The 9,189-nt window shown below is 40.5% G+C and overlaps 1 protein-coding gene across 1 annotated transcript in view; it reads right to left on the reverse strand.

The window, feature by feature from the left end:
- The window catches only part of TET2 (tet methylcytosine dioxygenase 2), a 115,853-nt gene extending 109,048 nt beyond the window's left edge, over positions 1 to 6,805 (reverse strand). The window contains exon 1 of the mRNA XM_068231395.1: positions 6,259 to 6,805. The gene's annotated coding sequence lies outside the window, so the exon portion shown is untranslated. The remainder of the gene's footprint in view (positions 1 to 6,258) is intronic.
- Between the last annotated feature and the right edge of the window lie 2,384 nt (positions 6,806 to 9,189).

Consider the following 9,189-nt stretch of genomic DNA (forward strand, 5'->3'; position numbering starts at 1 on the left):
CTCTAGCTTTCTGCAATTTGACGTAGCAACCGCCTCAGAGGATTCTGGGATGCCTGTTTGTAAACAGTGCAGCCACGTGCGCGTAGCATCCATGTGTTCCCAAGTGACACATCGTATTAACTCTTCATTCAGTGGCTTAACGCTTCTCCCACTTTTTTTTTTTTTTTTTTTTACACAGAACACGGTGTGGTTTTTAGATATTTCAGATGACACAAAAAGCAAACAGAACATTTTCAGAAATGTTATGTAAAGAAAATTCCAAATAATTTGGTTGAGTTAATTTAAAACCATACATGCAAAAATAACAAACTTTAATAATATAGCACAAAGTGCAGCGGTAGGCCGGTACCTACTCCAGCCAATCATAGACCACTTTTCATTAGTCATACGTTACACAGCCGCTACACAGATATCTGGTTGTTGTATATAAACTTCCCCAAAACCAAGAGAGAACAAACCGTAAATGTTTTTAAACAGATAAGAGTACAATACTGTCAGATCACTTGCAGGTTACAGAAATCATGTTACATGGTATTTGTGTACATACAGACTTTGTCTATTCCAGTAATGTTAAATTAATGGTGATGTCAGTGTTAGATAACCTACACTGCTCAACACCTGCCTATTTAACATTCAAAGCTGCAGCCACCAGACGCTCTGAGGATCTTTATGAGCCTGAAAACCCAACAAAAAAAATGTTCCCAATGAGACTGACACAGCATGACCATTGATGATAGGACCTCCTGACGTGCAATTTAACCATAGATTCCTGGCAGCTAAAGTTAATAAGGCACCTCATGAATTACACTGAACATATGTCATTCCCCTTTTAAATCAGCTAAAAATCCATACAGTGTATTGCGAGTTTATGCTGATGTGACTAGGATATATACTGGTTACCAGACTGGTTTGGCAACTAAAGGCTCTAAAGACTAGGACACAAGGTCTTTCTTGCAAGCTGTAGCACAGTGTTTGTTCTGCAGTGCCATACACCACGCTGTGTGGGTACAGTGACTTGGTGTAATAGTGAATGCTAGGATTGAGACACAGTCTGCCATGTGTGATGGAGGAAGACACAATAAGGCCCCGTTCACATTACAAACGCGGACGGCCATGCGTGCGGAACGCAACGCATGCGAACGCACGCCATCTGTCTTTGTATGCGTTGCGTGGCTGATCCCATCACTGAAAAGTGAATGGGACAGCCGCGCGTTTTTGCAAAACATGCATGCAGCATGCGTTCCTGGACCGCAAGGGTCCGGAATACATGCAGTGTGAACATCAGACAGTGCACTCTATGCAATGTCTGATGTCGTGCGTGTCGGCCTCCCGCACGTGTTTCCAAAACGCGTCTGGAAAAGCGTGCAGTGTAAAGTATTTGAGCTGTGATCTAATCTAATGTGATGTGAGTTCTGGATGCTCCAGTTATGGCAAGACATACTGTGCCATAAGTGTGGTCAGTTAGACTTTATTGTGTGCTTGGTTCTACTCCTCATGTCTGGAGGTGTGGTTTTCTACATACATCTGAGCGACTTTAAAGAGACTCTGAAGTCTCCTGAAAATGAAGTTTTTATTTTAAAAACCTCATTACCATTATTGTCCCTCTAGCAGCAGAACCGTGGCTGAACCCCCCCCCCCCCCAATTACCCCAAACTCATGGGGTACATTGCGGGCTCCTTCCGCATAGAGGCAGGGACAGCTCTGCCTCTATGCACGTCAATCAGCCTGGATCGCCGCCTCTCCCCTGCCCCTCTCAGTCTTCCTTCACTGAGAGGGGCGGGGGAGAGGCGGAGATATGCACTGATTGGCGCGCATAGAGGTGGCAGCAAAATCCACTACCAAGAAAGTCGTAGATTTTGCCTGCCTTGTACCCCCGTGAGTTTGGGGTGATTGAGGGGGTTTCAGCCGCGGTTCTGCGGTTCTTCATTGTTTCTGTTATATGCTGACGGTCAATCACAGTAATGAAACACAGCCATCAATAAAAACCTGATAGAGTTTGCATCCCCTCCCTACACTATCCTTAATGCAATTGTCTGCTTTAATAAAAGCACCTGCAGGAAATTATGGAGTCCCAGTGCAACAATCACTACGGTAGTACACAAAAAATTGAAAAAAAGACACTGGGATTTAGACAGTCTGTCTACTAAACTACATTGAAGGTAACATTCATTAACCTAGGGCAAAACAGATTTTATAAACTATGGGGTAATATTTTACTTCTCTGACAAGTAGTATGTACTTGGTTACTTTAAATAATAATGAGATTTGCTGACACAACTTCTTGAGTTATGTGATGTTTAGGTCTATAAATGTCAGACTTGTGTCCCCTGTCAAAAATAACTATGATGTTATAGCTAGAAAGATATATGATTGAAATCAGTCTAAAACTACAGTTGTATATTACACAGCTAACTGCAGTCAGAATATCACACTCTACTTAGAAATTAACATATTATATAAGAATACTTAAAACTCATGATATTGTGTGACTCATATGACTTATATGTTAGGATGCTACTGGTACTATGAGCAGTTCACATACACATCCTATGACTTCCTAGTTGGTAATTCTGACAGGTCAGGCTAGAGGTTTAAATACAATGAGTGCTTGAAAGCGAAACATCAAGAATTGGTCTTTTCTCTCCTCCTGACACCAGTATAAAGGTTTTTTTTTTTCATGCCAGCAGTTGACAGTGATAGGTCCACTTCTTATCATCTGCTCCTGTAGAATTGACTGGGCACCATCAGGCAGCTGCAAGTATGTGTGGGCAACTTCCTGCTAGACATTAGAAGAGACTTTTTTTTACTGTGTAGCAACTGCACCATGTGTCAACCACTGACATACATCTGGTTACAAACGCTGCCATTGGTTGGATCACACAGCATCCGAATGGCACTCCCTTTCCAGTAGGCGGAGGATTGAACCATCTGTATGAATTGGCCCTAACTGTACATAGTTTATTAAGGTGAACTTGCATGTGTTTTATCATACAGAGGCCTCTCATTCTCTTTCTATCTCAGGAATAAAAAAGGCAAACTATAGACTGAGAAATCCCAAGCTGATCACATTCTCCCCTGCTGGAGTGCTGCTTAGCTGATGTCATGGGCAGTCATGGATAACCTAGACATGAGCCAGTGTTTCTGAATTCTCAAATGCTTGACAGTGATCATCCCCCAGCTGGCTTTACCAGTGGCTAAATCACCCAAGATGCTGAGTATGATACAAAGCCGTGCAAAGAAACGTTACGAAGAAAAGAATGAAGAACTCCAGCAAGTGTTCATAACTTCCTCATAGTTCAATAATACATTGCTGCCAGCTCATATCGGCTTCTAAAAAAACTCCCATTGTCTCCACTGAAGCTTGCTAACACTTAGCTCAGATTAAAGATTACTCAGAGTTGTAGGCCGAGGTGTCAGGTTGCTGGTTGGATAGGTAAGCTCTAGCAACAATAGGGTCTTAATTTGGATGGCGGGTCATGGTAACCTTATGTCATCTGTAAAGTTGTACATTATCTGAACTGTCAGGCATCAGCTGGGGTTGGCTAAGGACAATTTAGGATTGGTTCCATCTATGTGCTGCTACCTTGGACATAAAAGTTAGGGAACCGAGGAGTAAGAAGATGGTCATGTTTTGCATAAAAATTGGCATTCTCAATAAGCTTGCACTTCTTCACTCGCCACTCTCATAAGCAGAATAACTGTCATCAGCAGAGCATAGGAAAAGTTAACCTTGCTTTTTCCGCTTTTTGATAAAGTGTCCCACCGATACTGATATTTTGTGTAAAAGCTTTTCTCTTTAGACACATTCTATCATGCAGGTGTGTCCGATATCTTTGCACTCATACTCAGAATAAAATATGACCAGACTTTGCACAGTGCACGTTGGAGCCCTATAGTTACCGTATAAACACTACGTTTGATGTGAATGGATTGTGACACACCGGTACAACCCACCTGTTACGTAGTGCCGAAAACAACCTTCCAGCTCTCTCCGTCACAACAAGCAGGGAACCGCCGCATGTAGCGTGCTCTTTAAACAATGTTGACATACCAGAGTCCAAGTCCATGCACATTTCATCATAACTATTTCAGTGCCTTGGTGAAGTGCCAAGAGCCATGCAAACAGTGCCAACGGTGCGTTTCAGGAGGAAAAAAAGAAATCCACCCAATTCCATAATTAACTTTTGATTATAGTTTAAAATGAAGAAGTGTTTTGTTGCAAGCAAGTACCTGAATTGTAAACTGACTCTTTGTGGTGTTTCTCTGCTGTTCAAGACCTCCATATTTAAAACCATCAAATATTTGCTGTATGTAAAACATGACATTTTATAGTGAAACTGGTTTCTTGTTTAAACTGCTAAAAGTAGAACTGGAAGTCCTGTGACTCATCAAACTCATCAGTGACAATCACTTTTTCCGATCCAAGTTAACATGATAACGTCTTCTTCCATAGTTGCCAGAAGCATGAGCTAAGTTGCCAGAAGCTTGAGTACCCCTCTTCTATGACAGACATTAAACACCTCAAAAGAGACTTAATAAGTTGCTAACTGCCCATCTGCAGAAGCATTAGTGCAGCCTGATGGTAAACACTGATGCATTCAACACACCTTCCCATTTCTATTGTCTTGCCATTAAGGATTTACATTTTATCAGTTCCCACAGGGCTGTTTCGGTCCTTAACAAGGTTAATTCCCTCCTTTTGTCTCCATCAGTCCCAGAAAAAAAATGAAAGTCCTGTGTTGAAACACACATGTAAATATACAAATGAATTGGAATAGTTCCTCCCCACTATGCAGCACTGCAGACAGCCATTAAGATGCAAATGGAACAGCCTCCATTAGCCTGCAACAGGAAACAGATCTTTTAATCCCAGAGAAAGGCGAAAAACGTCCACTGAGATAGGAGATGAGCTGGGAAACCATTTTCTCAATGAAAGTGTGTGCTGTGCCTTAGTTCACTTTGTATGTGTGCAGCCAAAGTGTGACGAAAGCAGATGCATTGAAGAGTCTCCTCAGATGGCATCCAGACCAGCTGACTGCTTAGAAAAGATGGAGAACCACCAATTCCCCTTTCATCCCTTTAGTATGATGCTGACAAATGTCACCTACACATCTATGGCCATTTCTCTGTGAGTGGGCAGGAAAGAGATAGCAAGCAATTCAGTAGCCTAAATGAGGTGTCCTTAAAGACATAACATCATCCCAGATGTGATTTGACACTATTGTGTCAGTATTCACACATGTAAGTGTGGATACATTGTGATAACATGCACCCCACTGTAATTAATGCTGCTAAAAGAATACTAACTACCAAGACAAAACAATCAAGTATCTATCTGGGAGTGTAGGAGATTTGCTTTTTATTTTTTGTTTAATGAAATATGTTCTAAAACAAAGGCTATGAAGGTTTGAAGGTAAAATCTAATTTCCCCCCACCCTATGATAAGCCTGATTTCACAGTTTCATCAAAAATGGCATGTATCACATGTATAACTGATTAGAACAATGTATCCTTTTAAATGTGTCTCTTTGTGTCGACATGTCAGTCACCAGCTAAAGGAAAGCTGATTCACCAGCAGCACAAAGGCAGAATGCAGCCTTTTAAAAAAATGTCCAAGGTACGCTCAAAGACACATGCCAGGCAACAGGAAAAGAGAAGGAAAAATCACACACAGATATCTTTCCCTAAAGTAGCTTTGTGTTTTTAGCAGGATCTGATTCCATAGCCTCCCAAAATACCTGGCAAGAGGCTTATGAAAATAATTACAATGGTCACAAAACAATGCAATCAATAATCAATCTGTCAATCAATCAATAAAAGAACTCAGCAGCCAATATAAAACAGCAAAAAGACATGCTTCAAAAGTTAACAAACAGTCAAATCTATACCAAAGTACATAAGCAGCAAACTAATAAGAAGAATAGACTTTTGTAAGAGTACAGGAAATATTTAGCAAAAACGGTGTGATCAAGCTGAAAGCTCACACATACTGCACTAAAAGGTGCATAAGAGAATTCACAGGAAGTGTTTTAATATAGGCAAAATTTGAATAATAATAAGTCATTTATTATATATGTAAAATGTAAAAAAAAAAACCTATGCTTGTCAGCCATGTTGGGAAACATCAGTATATTTTGTCCTCTTTATTCTTACACACTAAACAAACAGATCTCTTGTCAAGAGTGTAAAAAGTGTGAAAAGGAAACAGGATAGAGAGAGACAGGGAAGGACACATGGGCATAAATATAGCGCTCTGACCTCTTAAACGTCCCTTTGCCTTGCAGAAATCCAGCAAACACAGTCTGGTCTCCTTTCTAACAAATCCTAAAGGGCAGCCATCTTGCTTCCTTCTGCTCCTCTACGAAAGCAGACTCGCCTCCACATCAATATTCATAGGGCAGTTTGACGTCTGCTCTCATCACTTGATGAAGCCCCGGTGTTGCTGCTCGCTGTTCCAAAGGGAACTGGCATGTGAACCAACCCCAAAGTAGTGTCTGCTGACAAGGAGCTCTGCCTGACTGCTAGCTTGGGTAATGTAAATCAGTTCCCTACTCAGGGCTTCCTACATAAAGCCTCACATTTTTTTGGCTGTACAATAGTAAGCAGAAGTCTAGGCTGCATGGAAGCTGTGGAGTGGATCACAATAGTATTCTGGCTGCCTCCTCCTCGCCTGTTCTGCAGCTTCACAGACACTGCCTCCAGCTACAGCACAGTAACTGCCTTCTGTCATGCAGAGAGGGGGGAAGGAATTTTCAGGCAGATTAGATAGATGATTTTTCTGAATATCACATTACAGTACAGTACAGTACTCTTGCTGTAGTTCCTCCTTTTCATCTCCCCCTTTCAGCTCCTCTTAACAGACATATTTCAACAGAAAGCTCTTTCCAAATGTAGTTAAAGGTCCATCACTTAGCATCTGAATGTGGATCTGGAGCTCCCTTACTTGTAAGACAATGCCTCTGGAGCTGCGATTTAAATAAAATTGTAGAGCCTTTAAACATCTGTCAAAGTTGGCAATCTTCGGAGAGCTGTAGACCAACCTCTTGTTTACGCTGGCCATGTGATAAACACTTATGTCCTTCCTAGTCATCTTGGGGACATGGTGGATGACACATGATGTAAGAAACTTTTCTTCTAATGCATAATGACACATTTTATGTTATTATGTAATGGCGAAGCCAAGCTGTACCTCCATGACATCATTTTTATATCCTCTCATGTTGATCAGTTTAGGTAAATTAAAACACTGACTTCATTAATGGTATAAATTCCAAAGTGTTATCAGCACAAGGAAGCCTGATTCTGTCCTGAGATGCAGCACTGTACTGCTCTGTGAAGCTATAGCCTCACAATCATTAACAGATCCCACAGAGCATGTGGCTAGCTTGGTATCTGGACTCCAACTACTACTATTCCTTTCAGACAGGCTGAAATATGATCCATCCCACTTGAAAAACTCTGACATCCTGGACTGCCCAGCCCCCCAAAGACCTTTGACCCAAAGCACAAGAGGACGCTTGCAAAAATTACCACACTCACTCAGAAGGTGTTAATGAACTATTGCCATTGTGGTGCTGGCTACTGTTTTATTCTGCTATACTGGTAGATAATTTAAAAAGCAAAAAATAAAGTGCAGATACACAAATATGAAAAGTAATCATCCTTGAAGAACATTTTAGGTTAATGTTTTAATCAGTTTCCCAGGAGAAGGATAGAAGGATACATCTAAATACATAGGATGACAAACAATCAATACTGCTACAATATAACTTAAAGAGGAACTTAGTTAAACCAAGGATGGAACTTCATCCCAATCAGTGGCTGATACCCCCTTTCCCATAAGAAACCTTTACCTTTTCTCGAATAGATCATTAGGCGGTCTGTATGGCTGATATTGTGTTATGACCATGGTCCTGACAGTTAGCTGTCGGTGAACCTTGTTGCATTTTGTGAAATAACAGCTGTTTCCAACTGTCAAGCAAGCAATATCTCCCTCTGTGCATAGAACTCTCAGTAACGAACATTCTGTACAGATCACCTGACAGGACTAAAGATGTCACCACCTGTGATAAATTTAAGAATGCAAATCAAGGAGAGGACAGATTTTACAATAGGCAATACTGACCAAATAATCTATAAATTAATAGTGTAAAAATAAACAATTTTATTCATTATGTTATTTTTACTATAGTCCCTTTTTAAATTGAATATATAGAATCGTTTGCTCCCAACATGCAATTATAGTATAGAACTTTGGCCTTATTCGTTATACCTCTAAACCTCTGATTTTGAAACCACCTACTGCATGAAGATTGCATGTTGTCTATGTGATTTGTGCATTTTCACCATGTGCTCTGGTTCCTTCCCACATCCCTCAATTATATTGGTAGACTGTTTGGCATGTGAACAAATTGGCCTTATTATTATTACACATTTGTACAAAACAAACAATTTTCTGCAACCCAGCATGGAGAATAGCAAACAAGACAAATCCAAATCACTATGTGGCCTATGTATAAAGTTGTGAAAGATTGGTACCACCAATGGATTTTCAGTCCACCGAACATCTGTAAGTGTTGATAGAGCTCACACTTGGACTTTTAATGTAATCACAACTAAGCCCAGGTAAGGACCAGACTGCATAGACAGATATAGAATGTAAACAGATGGTGCAATGGGATGAAAACTATTCTATGTAACGTCGGTTGGTTTTAGGTAAAACCAACCAAGGAATGAAAACTATTCTTCTATGTAACGTTGGTTGGTTTTATAGTATGAAGAAGAGTTTTTGCTCTCAGATGAGAGACCTAGATCTAACCATTTCCTCTTTTCAGTTTCCAGGCTATTAAAGGGGCACTATGGTGAAAATTGTAAAATATGTGCAAACATGTACAAATACAAAGTATGTTTTTTTCCAGAGTAAAATGAGCCATACATTACTTTTCTTCTATGTTGCTGTCACTTACAGTAGGTAGTAGAAATCTGACAGAACTGACAGATTTTGGACTAGCCCATCTCCTAATGGGGGATTCTCAGGGTTTTGTCTATTTTCAAAAGCACTTAGTGAATGGCAGTTGCTCTGTCCAGCTGCCAAAAAACTGTTGTAGCGAGCAGGGAAGCTGGCCAGCATCATTGTTTAAATCCTTTTTAGGGAATATCTTTATAAAGACTAAAAGCCTTGATGAGTGT

The sequence above is a fragment of the Hyperolius riggenbachi genome, chromosome 1, assembly GCF_040937935.1.
Source record: "Hyperolius riggenbachi isolate aHypRig1 chromosome 1, aHypRig1.pri, whole genome shotgun sequence".
Classification (NCBI taxonomy): domain Eukaryota; kingdom Metazoa; phylum Chordata; class Amphibia; order Anura; family Hyperoliidae; genus Hyperolius; species Hyperolius riggenbachi.